This window comes from Leptopilina heterotoma, unplaced genomic scaffold (assembly GCF_015476425.1).
Source record: "Leptopilina heterotoma isolate Lh14 unplaced genomic scaffold, ASM1547642v1 Lhet_51, whole genome shotgun sequence".
NCBI classification, from domain to species: domain Eukaryota; kingdom Metazoa; phylum Arthropoda; class Insecta; order Hymenoptera; family Figitidae; genus Leptopilina; species Leptopilina heterotoma.
The window spans coordinates 960,736-981,515 of NW_025111110.1; the positions used below are offsets into that span (position 1 = coordinate 960,736).

The window sequence follows — 20,780 nt, forward strand, 5'->3', positions numbered from 1 at the left end:
TAAAAATAATTAAATACTTGTGATGAATATTGTTATTTATGAAAATAATTGGTTTTTAAAAAGAATTTTATGAAAAATTCCTTAAAATAATTGAATTTTCGGGAGTAATTTTGTTATTTATCGACATAATTGAATTCTTTCTTATTATTATTTATGTAAATAATTGAATTCTTAGGAAGAATTTTATTAAAATCTAATAGAATAATAAATTGAATTATTTCAAAAGAAATTCAATTAAAATTGTATTTAAAATAATTGATTTCTTTCCAACAATTTTATTAAAATATTTGAAAATAATTGAATTCCTCTGAAAAATTGTAATATTTCTGTAAGTCATTGAATTCTTTCAAAGCATTGTAACAAAACATTTTCTTAAATAATTGATTTTTTCAAGGAATTGAAATTAAATTTTTGAAAATAATTGAATTCCTAAAAAGCATTTTATTATTCAAATGAAAATATTTGAATTCTTGCGAACAATTTTATTAGAATTAATTAATTGAATTTCTGTGAAGAAATTTATTACTTTTAATAATCATTGAATTCTTGTGATGAATATTGTTATTTATGAAAATAATTGAGTTGTGCAAAGAATTTTATTAAAATGACTCAAAATAATTGAATTTTCAGGAATAATTTTGTTATTTATCGACATAATTGAATTCTTTCGAAGAACTATTTATGTAAATAATTGAATACCTGCGAAAAATTCTAATATTTTTGTTAATAAATTAAATTCTTCCAAAGAATTTAAAAAAAAACATTTTTTTAAATAATTGATTTTTTCGAGGAACTGAAATTGAAGTTTCAAGAATAATGACATTTTTTGAGCAATTCCTGTAAAATTGTATTAAAAATAATTGAAATCCTGCGATGAATTTTATTATTTATGCAAATAATTGAATAATTGATGAGAATTTTATTAAAATTTTCATAAATAATTCAATTCCTGAGAAGAATTTTATTATTTATGAATATAATTGAATAGTTGTTATATTTATGTACGGGAAATGTAAAAGGCCGAAAGGTCATACATATGAATCCAATAAAATAAATAAAAAATAAAATAAATTGAATAGTTGTTGAGGATTTTATTAAAATTGTCATAAATAATTGAATTCCTGAGAAGAATTTTATTAATTATGAAAATAATTGAATTATTGCGAAAAGTTAAAAAAAAAGAATTGAATTTCTGTGCAAAATTTGGTTATTTATGAAAATAATTGAATTCTTGCTCAGAATTTTATTAAAATTTTTTTTAAATAATTGAATTTCCTTGAAAAATGTTATTATTTGTGAAAGTAATTGAATTATTGTGAGGAATTTTATAAAAATTTTGTTAAATATTTGTTTTTTTTCGTAATTTTTTAAAATACTATTCTAAATTAATTGAATTCCTGTGGTAATTTTGTTATTTATGAAAATTATTGAATTTTGAATAAATTTTATCTATTTTTTTTAAATAATTGAATTCTTTTCCAAAATTTTATGAAAATACTAGATAAGTAAAATAATTGAATTTCGAATATTTTTTGAAAATAATTGAATCGTTTTAAAGAATTTGATTATAATTTTTGAGAATAGTTTTTTTGATTTCTAGTATTAGCGAATTTACAGTAGTGGAAATTTTCAAAAAAAAGCAGAAATTGTAGCTTTTAGTGTCTGAAATCTAAAAAAGGACCCAAATAGTAGTATGTAAAAAAGTAGTTAATAGTAGGTTTTAGTAGATGAGTGCAAAGCCTGTGAATGCTAAACTACAATTTGCATATTTTTGCTTAATTATTGGATTACACAGCCACGTGGTGTTAGCAAATTTCTCTATTCTAAATTTGGCAACGAGAATATAATATATCAGAGGAACATAAAACGTACGCCAGGTGTAAAATCTCTTCCAGAAACACCAGGTGAAATTTGAGAAATACACATACTAATATAATTTCAGGAATAATATAATATCAATGTGAGTTTTTAATCTGAATATACACTCGAAATCTTGTCGTAATTAACTTCTTACGAGACATGCTACCACATTAATGTTGCACTCTCCAGTTGCACTGTATACATCTGGTGTATATGTAAAACGAATATTATGCAGAACTTTATAAAAAGAAAGTTGAATAATTATTCAGTTACTTTACTCAGTTAATTAATGTATTGATTAATTTATACCTGATAATTTATTAATCAATGCCTAATTAGTAATTATCACTAAAACAAACATATAAGTATTAATTGTACGTATTAATTGTTAATCTATAATTAATAATTAACAATTAATTAGTTAATTAATGATCTCTTTTTATAATTTATAACCTTCGCATAGAAGAATTCGTGAATCTATATTAAATCTGAAATGCACATGATGCCAATTCAAAAAACACGCAAGTCAAAAGGAATTTAAATGAATTTATGAAATGTCACTTTAGAATTTGACACTTTTTCGAAATTATTAATTTAGGTACAAATATATGTGATCCAATTTAACGTTCAAGTTGAATATATTCAAGACACATTCACATCTATTAAAATCGTCTTCTTAAATAATGTACGCGTGTTAGATAAATTTATGCAATATTTCTGTTTGTGTAATAAACATGTCTCGTAATTCCACTTATCGGCTAATAAATCAAAACGACTTACCTTCAATTTTCCTCCCTGTTTCTCGATTTCGTTGGTCCAAGCGAGCGCAGCATCCTTTGTCCTACTTCTAATTCTGTATTCTCTCCATTCTTTTTGTTGTCCATCTGCAAACCAGTTGAAGAAAATCAAATTATATTTAAAACCCATCATTTTAGTTCTCAATTTAATTTAAAGTAAATGACCATGTAATTTTTTTTAGAAATGGTTTTTGTTAATTTTTTGACCATAGTTTTTATATAATAGAAATGAACTTGAATTATTCAATCAAAACCATTTGTTTTGATTTTAGGTAAAAAAATGTCCATTTTTAACCTAAAATCTTGTAACAAATGGTTTTGATTCTTTTCGATTATATAGTTTAAAGATTGGGAGAATTTTAAAATAAGTTGGCAAGCAGGGTGGGTTTCTCGTTGAGTAGCGTCTCGGCAGATGGCCAGAGTGAAAGGTGAATATCTATGCGCTTGCAATTGGTAGCGGTCTATCAACTATCTTTAAACTCGGATTTGGGACACACAGAGAATAAACAAAGTTTGTCGTCGTGTCATAAATAAAATCAGTTCGTGCTGAACCAATTGCTCATTCAGTGTGAAATCCACCTGATATTGCCACTTTATATTCTCTCACCCCACGTCATCATCATATTATCATCATCGTCATTATCATCATATTTCACATCTCAATTTCAAATTATATTCAATGTACATAATATAATTATTAATAATTTCCACTACTCAACATACACGGAAAATAATTACTATACTGGAAATAATCACTACAAAATAATTACTTCAAAATAATTACTGTAAATGAATTACTACAAAGGGATTACACCAACTAATTTTTCTACATAGTAATTACTATTAATAATATTGACTGAAAACAAGGTTTGGATGATGAAAAATTAGAGATTCATTCAAGAAAAAGTAATCACAGATGGGGATAAAAATAATATTGTTACAGGGACAATAATGTGAAACCCAAAAGGGGAGAAATCTGTGCAACATCAAAGACTTCAATTTAAGACTTGTTTTGGTATTTTCCTCGGAAATAGAGCCAGTTGGCAATAAAGGGACTGAGGAGAAAAATTCAGAGGGTTACGGATGTGTGGCGAAACACCTGCCCATTGTAGCGTCAACCTGCTCGCAATTCCCTGTCTCTTTCCTATGTTTTCGATCTTTCGAAGCACCTCGCGATTCCGAATTATTTCAAAGGATTTACGCTTGCCGTATTTTTTTATCTCCGTATTTTATTTAAGGCACAAATGTTCCTTACGGATATCAATAAGTTACACTTTCATCACTGTTAACTTCAAAGTACAGGGCTCAGATCGACTTTAAGACCCAAAAAAAGTCTCTTTAGTCGCATAAATTCACAACAAAAGTCGCGAAAAGTTGCATAAAATTTTTAAAGAATTTTAATTGCAAATTTTGAAAATAATTGAATTATCCAAAAATTTTAATGATAAATCTTTAAAGGTAAATTTAAAAATGAAAATTAGCTTCTAATTTTTTAAAATTCAATATTTTTAATACTTTTAATTACATATTTCCAAAAATAATAACATTTTAGAATTATTTTTAACAATTTTGGATTGAAAACAATAATGTTCAAAATTTTTAATTAAAATTCATCAAAAAAATCATTAGTTTTTTTAAATTATACAAAAATTCTTTTAAGAAATACAATTATTTTCGAAAAATTACATTAATAAAATATTTTTAAAAACTAATTATTAGAATTGTATTGTAATAATTTTTTAAAAATCGAAACTTACTTTTTGGACTTATTAAAATTTTTAAGAAATTAAAATTCTTCAAAAATTTGAAGAATTTTTGAAAAATTATTTAAATTAATTGATTCAGAGATGAAGTTTAGTTGAAAATTGTAGAAAATAATTAAATTCAGAAAGTGTTATAATTCTAATTTTTAGAAATTATTAAAATTCATAATTTTTACTCATTTTCCGTAAGCATTAATATTTTCCTCTCTCTAAATCTGAATGAGTGAAATTCCACTGAAGATTAGTGAAATTTGACTCTATTCTCGCGATTTGAATGACATAGTGGAATTTGACTGAAAATCTATTGAAAATAACTGAATTCTTGCGAACAATTTTATTAGAATTTTTAAAAATAATTGAATTTTGTAAAGAAATTTATTACAATTTATTAAATTCTTGTGGCGAATATTGTTATTTATGAAAATAATTGAATTTTGAAAAGAATTTTATTAAAAATGCCTCAAAATAATTGAATTTTTGGGAATAATTTTGTTATTTATCTTTAATAATTGAATTCTTTCGAGGAACTATTTATGTAAATAATTGAATTCTTCGGAAGAATTTTATTAAAATCTAAAAGAATAATTGAATTATTTCAAAAAAATTTAATTAAAATTGTACTTAAAATAATTTATTTCTTTCGAACAATTTTATTAAAATATTTGAAAATAATTGAATTCCTGTCAAAAATTCTATTTTTTTTGTAAATAATTGAATTCTTCAAAAGAATTAAAAAAAAACATTTTTTTAAATAATTTATTTTTACGAGGAATTGAAATTAAATTTTTAATAATAATTACATTTCTCAAGAAGAATTTTATTATTTATGAAAATAATTGAATTATTGCGTAAAATTTTATTAAAATGTTTAAAAAGAATTGAATTTCTGTGAAAAATTTGGTTATTTTTGAGAATAATTGAATTTTTCACAAGAATTTTATAAACATTGTTTTAAATAATTAATTTTTTCGAAATATAATAAATATTATAAAAATTTTATTTTAAATAATTCAATTTTTTTAAAAAATTTTATTTGTGAAGATAATAGAATTTTTCTATTAATTAATTTAAAATACTTAGTGTTAAAAATAACTGAAATTCTTCAATGAGTTTTATTATTTTTATGAAATTAATTGAATTCTTGCTCAGAATTTTATTAAAATTTTCAATAATAATTGAATTTCCTTGAAAAATGTTATTATTAGTGAAAGTAATTGAATTATTGTGAAGAATTGTATAAAAATTGTGTTAAATATTTGTTTTTTTCGAAATTTTTTTGACATTGCTTTTCTAAATTAATTGAATTCCTGTGGAAATTTTATTATTTATAAAAATTATTAAATTTTGAATGAATTTTATCAATTTTTTTTAAATAATTGAATTCCTTTGCGAAATTTTATGAAAATACTAGATAAGTAAAATAATTGAATTTCGAATATTTTTTGAAAATAATTGAATCGTTTTAATGAATTTGATTATACTTTTTGAGAATAGTTTCTGTCAAATTTTACTGTTTTAGTGATAGAGAGCTGTAAAAAGAATTTCTTAGGGAAAGTAATTATATTGTCAGTAAATTGTCAGGGAAATTGATAAAACTGAATATCTTGTGACCACCCTGAGCAATAAAGGAGCGCGAATTTCAATCACACGGGTTTACAACAAAGACTAAAAAAATTCCATGATCCGATTAGAAATTCCATGAGATTTCTATGATTTCATGAATCAAAATGAAATCATATGACAATTCCATGATTTCCATATGACTTGTAGAAACCCTGGCAAAAAAATAAATTTAGCTAAACTTTGGTTATAAAAAATCATAAATGTCATCTTTAATTTTCCACCGCTAAAAGCAATGATAAAACCCATCAAAAATAAAAAAATCACGTTTAAAATTTTCTGATCCGAAAAAAAGAATACACGGCGAAAATCAGAGTTCACATTTCCGGAAGAGGGTAACTTTACATTTCGTTGTTGCCAGGGCATGTGTGATGAAATCGTAATTGTTTCGAACCTCGGCTCTCGACCGACATCATCGTTAATCTGGGGTTAATCATTATTCCATGCGGTACAACCGGACAAAGAGTACCAACATAGAATAGACATACTCATACACCAAAAGGATATTTACATATACATACATATAAATCACACTCTCAATGTATATTTTCTCGTTACACACATATATATATTCATTCGGGATGTATATAGGGTTCAACGAGAGTGCATTGATCCGTTTGAGAGGAAGCGAGACAGGAGTTTGCGATGGACTACCATCACCACTACTAATACAAAAAAGGGAAAATGGTCCAGGGGGTTACTGAAAGGGAAAAACTCTCTCTTCCTCTCTTTCTCTCTCACTGACTGTATATGTGTGTGCAGGGTTGAAAGTGGGTTGTTTAAGGGATGCTGAAGCTACCGAGTGGAAAGAATGCGGAGTTCGGTCGCCTAGCAACTCCGACACCAATATATAAACCTATCCACTCCCACTCATTTGTCCTCAATATTCGCTTATTTACTGGGCTTATTTACACTGCATACCGTTGACCACATTGCAGACCAACGGTCCATATACATATGGGACACACACCGCACGTTAAATCAAACGAGAAAAAGAACGTCCCATGGCAAGTTCTTTTCTCACTTCACTGCACTTTTGCGATCTTTATCACTTGTATGCACCATATCGACGTGAAATTTCTCCGCCAAGTATATTCACATACCCTTTACGGAACTTGGGGAAGCATCGCCCTTTTTTATTTTTCATATCCAAGCTAATAAGTTCCCGAGAGGTTCCTTCTTAGTGAGACGTATAAGTTACCTTGTTATCCGTAACTGCACATGGAATTATAGACGCTTTTACACATTAGAGATTTAGAGAATTTGTATTCAATTTAACTTCAAGTTTCCCTCTCCTCTGGTGACAAATAGACAGGGTGGGTAAGACAAGTGCAAGTACTCCTAATTTCAAGTCGTTCTGTAGACGCAAAAATATTAAAGTTCTGGCATAAGTATTACTTGTCTATTATCAGACTTCGCACTCAATAATTAATTTTAAAAAAGTAGCAAAAAGTAGCGTTCAAACTAAAAAAAAGTAGTAAAAAAGTAGCAATCGAAAAATTAAACTTGACGACCACGCAAAAACTCGCTTTAAACACTTTCCACAAAACTAACAGAAATTCCATTCCATATTTTTTATTTTCCTGACTTTTTCCTAATTTTCATCAAAAATATTTACTTCACTGAGAAAACAATTTATTTGATTCAAACAAATTTTGTTTAAATCAAACTTAAACTATCTTTGCTTTTGCTATATATGTACAGTCAAACAAATTTAAGTTTAATTCAAACATAGTTTTTGGTTCATTTATAGAAATAATAGGGGAGGATGGGGCAAGGATAGTTAAGGGGCAAGGATAGTTAGTTGCTTTTATGCTTAGACGGCTTGCTCAAAAATCGCGTAATTCATGGTATATTCGCGTTTTAACACCAAAAGATGATTGTAAAAATTGCAAGTCAATCTGTCGCCATTTGCGAAGTTGGGAGATTATTTTTGAAAAAAGTCTGTTTTGCTAAAATGTCAACGTAATGTTTATCATATTGTTTTCTACATTAGAATTTCAGAATATTTTTTACGTAAAATGTTTTCCGGAGTGGAATTTCCTGCTAAACACGAATATCGTATTTATTTTCAAATTAATTCACGTCGTTCCTTAAAATTTAGAAAAAACTGAAATATGGACTCATGGGGCAAGGATAGTTAGAGATAATACGGCACGGTAAAAGCGTGTTAATACCATTGAAAATTTTAAAAAAGTGTTTAATTGTTCTTTTTAGGTTGATATACATAATGGTGCGTAATTATATACGGAAAACGAAGCTTATGACCAAGAAATTGGTGGTCGTCTGAAAAAAATTGTTTAAACTTCTGATTCTAGTTCAGATGAATTTTAATATAATAATTGCAATTCAGAAAATGTTCCATCCATATTTTTAATACTTGGGATATCAATATTGAATAGTCTAAAACCAGTAAAATAAAAAAAAACAAAAATTTACTGATTTTCTATAACATTTTTGGCATTCGAATTCTTTTAACTATCCTTGCCCCGGTACTGGGGCAAGGATAGTTAAAAATTTTTGTTTACTTTTTCATTCATATCTCGTAGGGATTTAAGTCTACAGTAAAATAATGTACAGCAAAATTATAGCCAAATAACCAGGCTTTCCAAAAATACTTTTCATTTGCAGATACATAATCAAGTTTCGCCGCTAGATCCGAAAAGGTCTTACCTAACTATCCTTGCCCCATCCTCCCCTATATTTAATTCAAACATAATTTATGGTTGATTTTAAATTATTTAAAATCAACTTTTAAGTTTGAATCAACCATAAAATTTTTTAACATATTTTTTGTTAAAACCAAAACAGAAAATATGTTTGAATTAAACATAATTATTAATTTATAATTAAATTTTAGAAAGAATTTAATTAAAATTTTCGATAATAATTGAATTCTTGCGAACGATTTTATTATAATTTTTTAAAATAATTCAATTTACAAGAAGAATTTTATTTTTTTTTTTTAAATAATTGAATTCTTGTGATGAATATTGTTATTTATGAAAATAATTGAATTTTGTAAAGAATTTTATTAAAATGCCTCAAAATAATTTAATATTTAGGAATAGTTTTGTTATTTATCGAAATAATTGAATTCTTTCCAAGAATTATTTGTGTAAATAATTGAATTCTTACGAATGATTTTATTACAAGTTTTAAAAATAATTGAATTTTCAAGAAGAAATTTATTACTATTAAAAATAATTGAATTCTTGTGATGAATATTGTTATTTATGAAAATAATGGAATTTTTCAAAGAATTCTATTAAAGTACCTCAAATTAATTGGATTTTCTGGAATAATTTTGTTATATATCGAAATAATTGAATTCTTTAGAAGAATTATTTATGTAAATAATTGAATTCTTGGAAAGAATTTTATTAAAATCTAAAAGAATAATTGAATTATCTCAACAAGATTTAATTAAAAGTGTATTTATAAAATATTTGATTTCTGTCGAACAATTTTATTAAAAACTTGAATATAATTGAATTCATGTGAAAAATTCTAATATCTTTTTGTTAATAAATTAAATTCTTCCAAAGAATTTGAAAAAAACATTTTTCAAATAGGAATTGATTTTTTCGAAGAATTGAAATTAAATTTTTAAGAATAATTACATTTTTTGAGCACTTCCTGTAAAATTGTATTAAAAATAGTTGAAATCCTGCGATGAATTTTATTATTTATGAAAATAATTGAATTATTGCGTAAAATTTTATTGAAATGTTTAAAAGGAATTGAATTACTTTGAAAATTTTTGTTATTTTTGAAAATAATTGAATTCTTCATAAGAACTTTCATAAACATTGTTGTAAATAATTAATTTTTTCGAAATATAATGACTATATTATCAAATTTTATTTTAAATAATTGAATTCTTGTGGAAAATTTTATTTGTGAATACAATTAATTTTTTCGATTAATTGATTTAAAATAGTATTAAAGATTATTTAAAATTTTTCGATGAATTTTATTATTTATGAAAATAATTGAATTCTTGCTTAGAATTTTATTAAAAATTTTTGTAAAAAATTGAATTTCTATGAAAAATGTTATTATTAGTGAAAGTAATTGAATTATTGTGAAGAATTGTATAAAAATTTGGTTAAATAATTGATTTTTTCGAAATGCAATTCTAAATTAATTGAATTTTTGTGTAAATTTTATTATTTATGAAAATAGTTGAATCGTTTTAAAGAATTTGATTATAATTTTAGAGATTTGTTTTTTGATTTCTAGTATTAGCGAATACAAAATTTAGGCCAAAATTTTTGACGACATATAAAAAATAGTCTCAATGTTAAGTTTCGGAAAAAAATTGATGCTCTAAAAAGAAAGCGGAACTACATTACAATCGTTTATATACCGCGCCACTTATTGTGAAATCTTAAAACGGAAGAGAAATGGGAATTGGGATGAAATCCAGAATAGCTGCTGGGAATACAGTATTTTCCGACGGTTTATTGAATCGCTGGAAGTAGCTCTTCGTCCCTTTGCCACTTTAGAGGCTTTCGATGCAGGCAAACTTTTCGCTCGTTATATCTACCTTGTTACACGACGTGCTCTTCCAAACCAATATCCCATATAATTCAGCAAGCTTTTCTTACCACTTCAAAATTCCTGCAACGTACAACTAATGCTGATTCAATTCATCTAATTTCTATTTTTTCCCAAATCCTAAAGGAAGATTATGCCAGCAGTGAATTTAAAGAGCAGCATAAACTTTGAAAAGTACACAAATATCATCTGAATTTGTGTTTTAACAATATGTGCGAAGCTTTTATTCTAAAAATCCGAATCAGTATTATTTCTTGTTCTTTATGATAAGAGATGCTATCATTGTTATTGCTGCTACTGAGTAATATTCTTATTCCTAGCAATGAATTATTAATAATTTTCACATCCACTAAATTCTTCCTTAACCATCATGTACAACAAATACAAAACAACAAGTTAAAGTAAACTAAAATAGAAGAGAATACATTACATACAAATCGACCATACAGAGTAAAGAAAAATCGAACAACATTGCTCACTTGAAAATAAACAAGAAACTTCAAGATAAACAAGATATTTAAAAACTGATTAAATCCGGAGATGTTGAAAGTATAACAAACATGATGAAAGCCATTTGGATTTTCCAATCTCGGGGAGAGAAATAGAGAGAGAGAGAGAAAAACTCCTTTGTACTTATTTCCCCTTGGTTCTGACGTGAAGCAGAAAAGCTTCTTTCGTCCGATTGGCCCTTCCAATTAAAGCAGGACTTGAAAGTGCGGGAAAATAAAGCTTCCTCAGGGAACCTTGGGATAGAATAGAGGTATATACACCGGATGTTGGGACGAGTTGCCAGGCAACAAGGTGCCTTCAACCCTCAAAGATATGTCACAAGAAGTGCACGCAAAAGGAAAAAAAAACTTTTTGACCTTTTAAGGGGGAGGTGTATCCCCTCCTACAACAACAGCCCTTTTATCTAGTTTGTATTCAGAGCAGTATGGCATAAGTAACAATCGCTACATTACCCACTTTCCTCAATATATTCCCCAGACAAAGAATGTCAATTTCTTTTTTCGTTTCTGTGTTTTGGTATCGCAGACTTCGCACTCGATAATTAATTTTAAAAAAGTAGCAAAAAGTAGCCTTCAAACTAAAAAAAGTAGTAAAAAAGTAGCTATCGAAAAATTAAACTTGACAACAAACAAAACTCGTTTTAGACACTTCACAAAACTGACAAGAATTCCATTCTATATTTTATTTTCCTGACATTTTCCTAATTTTCATCAAAAATATTTACTTCTTTCTTATCGCTCCTAATAAATTTAATTCCTGCAAAGAATTTTATTATTCATGAAAGAATTTAAATATTTATAAAAATAATTTAATTCTTGCGATGAATTTTATGAAAATCTTTAAATAACTGATTTCTTTCGACTAATTTGATGCAAATTCTAATTTAAATAATTGAATTCCTGATAAATTTTTATTATTCATGCGAAAAGAATTGAATTCTTACGAAGATTTTTACAAAATTTTTTTTAAATAATTGAATTCTATTTGGAAATTTTATGAAAATAGTAGATATTGAAAATCATTGAATTGCGAAAAGTTTTTAAATATAATTTAATTTTACAAAAAATTGTGTAATTAAATAATTGAATGCCTGTGCGGCATTTTATTAAGTTCTTTTGAAAATAATTGAATTTTGCAAAGAATTTTATTAAAATCTAAAAGAATAATTGAATTATTTCAAAAAAAATTAAATTAAAATTGTATTTAAAATAATTGATTTCTTTCGAACAATTTCATTAAAACATTTAAAAATAATTGAACTCCTGCGAAAAATAATTCTAATATTTTTTTAAATAATTGAATTCTTCCAAAGAATTTAAAGAAACATTTTTTTAAGTAATTTATTTTTTCGAAGAATTGAAATTAAATTTTTAAGAATAATTGCATTTTTTAGCAAATCCTGTAAAATAGTAAAAAAATTGTGTTAAATATTTGTTTATTTCGAAATTTGTTTGAAAATGCTATTCTAAATTAATTGAATTCCTGTGGAAATTTTATTATTTATGAAAATTATTGAATTATTGCAAAAAGTTTTATTAAAGTGTTTAAAAAGAATTGCGTTTTTGTAAAAATTTTGGTTATCTTTAAAAATAATTGAATTTTTTATAAGTGTTTTATAAACATTATTTTTAATATTTTTATTTTAAATATAATAAATATTATGGAAATCTTATTTTAAATAATTGAATTCTTGTAGGAAATTTTATTATTTATAAAAATAATTGAATTTTGAATGAATTTTATCAATTTTTTTTAAACAGTTGAATTCTTTTGCGAAATGTTATGAAAATAATACACATTAAAAATAATTGAATCCTTGTGTAAAATTCTAATATTTTTCTAAATAATTGAATTCTTCCAAAGAATTAAAAAAAAACATTTTTTTAAATAATTGATTTTTTCGAAGAATTGAAATTAAATTTTTAAGAATAATTACATTTTTTGAGCACTTTCTGTAAAATTATATTTAAAATAGTATAGAATTTTATTATTTTACGGAAATAATTAAATAGTTACAAAGAATTTTATTAAATTTTTCAAAATTATTTGAATTTCTGAGAAGAATTTTAATATTTAAGAAAATAATTAAATTATTGCATAAAATTTTATTAAACTGTTTAAAAAGAATTTAATTTCTTTGAAAAATTTTGTTATTTTTGAAAATAATTGAATTCTTCATAAGAATTTTTATAAACATTGTTTTAAATAATTAATTTTTTTGAAATATAATAAATATTCTGAAAATTTTATTTTAAATAATTCAATTCTTGTAAAAAAATTTAATTTTGTAAAAATAATAGAATTTTTTTATTAATTAATTTAAAATACTTAGTGTTAAAAATAATTGCAATTCTTCGATGAGTTCTATTATTTATGAAAATAATTGAATTCTTGCTCAGAATTTTATTAAAAATTTTTTTTGAATTGAATTTCCATGAAAAAGGTTATTATTAGTGAAAGTAATTGAATTATTGTGACGAATTGTATAAAAATTTTGTTAAATAATTGATTTTTTCAAAATTTTTTTGAAAATTCTATTCTAAATTAATTGAATTCCTGTGAAAATTTTATTATTTATAAAAGTAGTTGAATTTTGGATGTATTTTACAAATTTTTTTTTTAAAATAATTGAATTCTTTTGCGAAATCTCATAAAAATACTAGATATTATACTAGATATTGAAAATAACTGACTTTCGAATATTTTTTGAAAATAATTGAATCGTTTTAAAGAATTTAATTACAATTTTTGAGACTAGTTTTTTTATTTCTAGTATTAGCGAATTTAAAGTAGTATAAATTCTAAAAAGACGGAAATAGTAGCTTTTGGCGGCTGAATATTAAAAAAAGTACCCAAATAGTAGCATAACGTAAAAAAAGTAGTAAATAATAGGTTTTAGTAGATGAGTGTGAGTGCGAAGCCTGATATCGAATTCTTAATTCAAAGAACTTCGAAAAAGCCTATGGACTTTCTCCTCTTGAAAAAGGGGAAGAAAATTTTTGAGTTTCAATTAAGATGTGAGGGAGATTTTTATTTATCAAGAGGGAGGAAAATTGCTCATTAGAGAATATAGTTTTATTGGAGGAAAAAAAGGATTGCGAAAAAGAAATTGCTATGTGAGTGAAAAGTCACGTTTCTTTTTAAAATCCAGTATATATGTATTATAATGTAGAGTGAAAGAAGCTTTATACTCCCTATATGAAGCAGTGGGAGTATTCGCTTTCTTTCCTTTCTTCAGTTCCCTATATATTTTTTCGAAGCATCTCTCTTTCCCCCTTTTGGTGTGTATGTGCGGATTACGCTAGAGGATCCCTGCGGCATTGTTCCCTTTTACCTTCTCTAGATTCCTTTTTTTCAACCTCTCCAACCATCCCGTTCGTTTTCTGAGCCATGCTTGTCTGTTTTGCATGTGTATGTTGACGCGGGTGCGTTCTTTTTCATTTCTTCCTCTTTATTCTCTCGACCACGATCACTCTCATTCTCCTCTTTCTCTCTCTCTCTCTCTCACTTTATAAACCCTCAACAGAAAAGTGCTTCCTTTTTGCGCCTTTTTTATTTTTACGAGGGAGTATTTCCTCTCGAAGTACCTGCATCCTTCGCTTACTATATACCAATGAACAAGCCTTTTAATAACGATCGAAATCGGCTCTTTTTCTCTCTCGAATAATCAATATTTAAAATTGCCTTTTGTGTACTTTTTTACACTTTTAATATTGTGTAATTACTTTCTTTTCCTTCTTTTCTTTTTCTCCTGAAGGGAAGGAACCAGAAACTTCTTTTTCTCAAGTTACAACCGTGGAAGATTTAAATTAAAAAATTGTCGACCCCCATAGAGTTCTCTCTGTCTCTTTGGCTGAATCATTATGCCAGCGACATGCCAAACAGGTTTCCTTCAAAAAGTTTCAAGATTAAACAAACTTGTTTAATCCAAAGGGGAACCTTTGGAGTTTTTTTCACACCTTTCGTACGAATCTTTTTCTTTTTAAATAAACATCTATAAAGGCTACATTTTAAAAAGTTTCTCGGAATCTTCGATCTAAAACGAACAAGATAAGAAACAAATGGAACTATTGTGAACTTGTACTACAGAATATTTGACAACACCGATACTATTATAATATTTAAGTAGATCTGGTAGAAAAATAAATTCTGATTGAAAGAGAAAAAAAGAGAAGAGAGAAATTGAAGTGTGTACGAAATTGAGTTTTCAAAAGGGGAATTATCGATTATCAAATTGATGATTTCATCAATATATCATCGGGTCAGAAAAGCCTATCGGCGTATTTACCGCGTATATACGTTGAAGAGAGTATATATGGTCAGTTACGCAATATTGAATATCTGTCATCGACAGAGCTGGACATAGTCTCTGCTGTCCATTGGACCATCAAATAATTGGATCTCATGAATAACAGTAACAATTCGATATAGTGGAAAATTCTCTTGCGTCAGCGTATCGAAATATGTCAATTCTATATGTATAAATAACATCATTCGATTATAGTTATTTTTATAAATATTCATACACACAGACCTAAGACAAAAATTTCATTGGCTACCAAAAAGAAAAATTCAACATCTAAAACAAAATTTATCATCGAAAAGAAAAATTTACTACCGAAAAGGAAAATTTACCATCGAAAAGAAAAAATTTAACGCCTAAAACAAAATGTACCACCGAAAAGAAATATTTAACCACCTAAAACAAAATTTAACGCACAACGCACCGAAAAGGAAAATTTAACACCTAAAACAAATTTTGGAAAACAAAAATTGAACACAAGACAAAAATCTAATTACTATAACAACAATTGAACTAATTTTTGATCCTACATGTGAAATATTAATAGATTTTAAAATGCCACAATTTCTCCGAATATTGTATTGGAAGGGGCAGAAAAAACACACAATTAAGCAGTACTGGGTGCCTTATTCGTGAAATCGGTTTAACAAACAATTTCACGAAAAAGTCGTGTCGAGCCGCACAGTTGCTCCAAGAATTATCGGAACGGTTTCTTTGATCCTGGGTAATGTCAAGAGAACTCTTGAGGTTCCGGGAATCCACAGCTCATTCTCTCTTCTCCCAATCCCCTTTTTCCTCTTTCTCTCTCCCTCTTTCTCTCCCTATCTCTCTCTCTCTCCTCAAATCGTGCAGGGGATTCTAGAATATTTCTATCCTCGAATTTCAAGTTTTCATTATTATCAGCAAAATAACGGATTTTTTTTATCAATTTTTAAAAAATAGTATTAGCTTCAGAATTTACAATTGGTAAAAAAGAACCTAGGGTTCGAACCCAGGGCTCAAACCAGTGAAAGTATTTAAAAATACGGACTTTACGGACCAAAAATGAAAAATTACGGACCAATTACTGACAAAACTATAACCAATGCGAGTCAAATAAGAGAACATTTTACTTAAAACTATAAATTAAATTTTCCATAACTATAAAACATGAAGATATCGATAACTCCGAGTCTTTGACTCGGAGCAATCGATTCTTCATGTTTCATAATAATTAAAAATACCAAATTGATAATATTATTTACAATTCAATTATTATTTCAAGAATTTTTAACTAAAATTCTTCTTTAACCCCTTCACTGTCAGTGGGCTCTATAGAGCCATAAAAATGTCGTGCCCTGTATGTCCATGGGCTCTATAGGGCCATCGAAAAAAAAGACATTTAAAAGTTAACGAATATGGCTAAAAATCCTTACTCGGGGGTTTTCGGGGTCGCTGAATCCAAATCCGTTGTCGAAAATTCAAAATTCAAAATGGCGGCTTCAAAATGGCGCCCAAAAAAAATTTTTAAGTTAACGAATCTGTCTAAAAATACCTTAAAATGCCTACTCGGGGGTTTTCTAGGTCGCTGATTCCAAATCCGTGGTCAAAAATTTAAAATTTAAAATGGCTGCTTTAAAAAAGCTAAAAAAAAATTTTTAAGTTAATGAATTCGTTAACTTTTTAATTTTTTTTGGTGGATATTTTGAAGCCGCCATTTTGAATTTTGGCTTTTCGACCACGGATTTTGAATCAGTGACCTCAAAAACATATAATATGACAATATCATGATTTTAAAAAAAAAAATTTTTTTTTAACACTTATGGCACACTGACTGTAAACAAGATTTAAATAAAATTAAGCAGAAGATTCTATTAAAAAACAACTTTAAAACACTGAAAAAATATTATATAATGTTAAACAATCAAAGAAACTCGTAAATATTCCAAATTTAAGATGGCGGATCCAATATGGCGTCAATTTTTTTTAAAATTCATCCAATTCGCCTGAATCTTGTTACTCGGGGGTTTTTGGGGTTGCTAAATACGAATTTTACCTTAATTTTCAAAAATTCAAAATGGCGGATCCAATATGGCTGACCAATTTTTAAAAAAATTATTGGATTTACCTGAAACGTTATAATCGGGGGTTTTTGGGGTCGCTGAATACGAATTTCACCTTAGTTTTCAAAAATTCAAAATCTGATAAATTTTTAAATAATTCGTTAGCCATATTGGATCCGCCATTTTGGATTTTTTAAAACTAAGGTAAAATTTGTATTCAGGGATCCCTAAAACCCCCAAGTAACAAGTTTCGAATAAATCTGATAAATTTTTAAAAAATTCGACAGCCATATTGGATCCGCCATTTTGAATTTTAAAAAACTAAAGTGAAATTCGCATTCAGGGACCCCAAGAATCCCCGAGTAACAAATTTCAAGCAAATCTGATACATTTTTAAAAAATTCGACAGCCATATTGGATCCGCCATTTTGAAGAAACTTGACGTGATGGCGCAAAACTGAGTTCGGATTCGAATTCAGCGACCCAAAAGACATATAAAAAACATGGTCCGGTCAATACTTTCTTTTAAAAAAATTTTATGGTCCTGTGTTATTTTTTAAAATTTTCGAAAAAGGTCTTTGACAATTTTCAAATCCATTTGTTTACAAAATGCAATTTTTACGAAATTTCAATTATTCATAAATTCTTCAGTCAAATATATATTAGAAAATAAAAACTAAAAATAATTTTAAAAAATTAAATTAAACTTTTTCAAAAAAAATTAATTTCCAAATTCGCAATTATTTTTAAAAATTCACGCTATATTACTTTTAATATTCAATTATTATCTAAAATTTTAACTGAATTTCATTCTTAAATCCATTTTTATTAGAAAGTTCAATAACAAGATTTCAATTCTTTAAATACAAAAATAAATAATTTATTGAATAATTGAATGTTTCTTAAAATTCAAATTCCCATAAAGAATTTTATCTACAAATTGAAAATAATTGAATCCTTTAGTTTAATAATTGTTAGTTAAAGAATTATTATTAATTTCATTATAATTAATGATTAATTTATTACAGAATTGTTAGTTAAAAATATGAAAAATTCATATTTTCAAAGATTTTAATTTGAAACTTTTTTAAAAGTCAATTATTTCTAAAATTTCACACTCTAATGATTTTAATATTCAATGACAATGTAAAATATTAACTGAAATCCATTTTTAAATCAATTTTTATTAGAAAATTCAACTGGAATTCAATTATTTAATTTTAAATAAAAAAAAAACAATTTATTGAATAATTCAATGCTTCTTAAAATTGAATTCTCAATAAAGAATTATCAATTATGTCAATAAATTTTAAAATATTTGAATTCTTTTGACGAATTTTAATAAAATTTTTAAGAATAATTTCATTTCTCGATCAATTTCTGCAAAATTATAATTAAAATAATTGAAATCTTACGATGAATTTTATTATTAATAAAAATAATTGAATAATAATTGCTTAGAATTTTATTAAAATTTTCAAAAATAATTGAATTCTTGAAAAGAATTCTTTATTATTTATTAAAATAATTGAAATTCTATGAAAAATTGTATTATTTTTCAAAATAATTGAATTTTTCATAATAATTTTATAAACATTGTTTTAAATAATTAATTTTTTTTAAATATAATAATAAATATTATGAAAATTTTATTTTAAATAATTAAATTTTTCTATTAATTTAAAATAATTGAAATTCTTGGATGAGTTTAATTATTTATGAAAATAATTGAATTTTTGCTCAGAATTTTATCATACATTTTTTTAAAAAATTGAATTTACCATGAAAAATGTTATTATTAGTGAAAGTAATTGAATTTTGAAAAGAATTTGATTAGAAATGCTTCAAAACAATTGAATTTTCGGAAAATAATTTTGTTAATTATCTTTAATAATTGAATTCTTTTGAAGAATTGTTTATGCAAATAATTGAATTCTGAGGAAGAATTTAATTAAAATCTAAAAGAATAATTGAATTATTTCAAAAAAATATAATTTAAAGTGTATTTAAAATAATTGATTTCTTTCGAACAATTTTATTAAAATATTTTTAAGTAATTGAATTCCTGTTTAAAATTCTAATATTTTTGTAAATAATTGATTTTTTCGAGGAATTGAAATTAAATTTTTGAAAATAATTGAATTTCTAAAAAGCATTTTATTATATTTATATGAAAATAATTGGATTGAATTTTTCTATTAATTAATTTAAAATGCTTAGTATTAAAAATAATTGAAATTCTTCGATAAGTTTGATTAGTTATGAAAATAATTGAATTCTTGCTTAAAATTGGATTGAATTTTTCTATTAATTAATTTAAAATGCTTAGTATTAAAAATAATTGAAATTCTTCGATAAGTTTGATTAGTTATGAAAATAATTGAATTCTTGCTTAGAATTTTATCAGAAATTTTTTTAAAGAATTGAATTTCTGCAATCATTTCTAATTTCTCTAAAATCCTCCAAATTTTATCGTACCTACAATTTATGAACTTTTCGTCTTTTCGGACTTTACGGAGCTTATTTCAAAAAAACTAACTTTTACGGACTTCAAGCAAATTTACGGACCTAGTTCGAGCCCTGATCACCTGATCAAATTTTTTTGAATCAATCTGATCCAACTTGGTATAAATTGATTGATTTGATTGTTATGATCCAGTTTGTTTAAAGCATAGGTTTGTTACAAAAAATTTTCGTCTAGAAATAAGGGAAAAGTCATATCAGGGAAAAATAAATTTTTGTGGCAATCTTGTTTTTGCTAAGATACACATTCGAATGTATCTCAATCTTCAGCTAATCTAAAACCATGATTTAGCTATTTAACTTCAACATCTAGATGCTTAGGGCTAATATAAACTCTTCAAAAGAAAAGAACAGCTATTCATTTAATAACGGTGTATCCATTTTCCTCCACATTGTCCAAATAGTATCAGTAAACATAGTAGGAAATTGTAACTGTACCGACTGTATCAATATCAGAACATATTAATATTTACAACTTTATGCGTTTTTCTGTGCCTAAAAAAAATAATTAAAAAAACTAGATTACCACTATATTGTAGATCGTAAAGTGTCAAGTTGTGTGATATAACAGTACATTAAGCGAGTTGAGCTTAAAGAACAGCCATGTTTCATTACATACAATGTACCTGCTGCTGGGTTTTGGCGGAACTGCACGATACGATACACTGGGGTAGAATATTATATACCTTTACATTGTGCCACTTTATGACTTTCGTGCTCGAGTTGGTCCAGGCCAGCAGCCTCAATTATATCCTCTCTTAGTAATATGCCACTACCATCGCCACAAAGCTCATGTAAT

At 25.7% G+C, this 20,780-nt stretch overlaps 1 protein-coding gene across 2 annotated transcripts in view; it reads right to left on the reverse strand.

Annotated features, from left to right (window-relative positions):
• Nucleotides 1-20,780, reverse strand: part of LOC122507810 — a 262,525-nt gene that overhangs the window by 211,510 nt on the left and 30,235 nt on the right. For both annotated transcript variants that reach the window (XM_043620730.1, XM_043620729.1), the window contains exon 2: nucleotides 2,641-2,744. The gene's annotated coding sequence lies outside the window, so the exon portion shown is untranslated. The remainder of the gene's footprint in view (nucleotides 1-2,640; nucleotides 2,745-20,780) is intronic.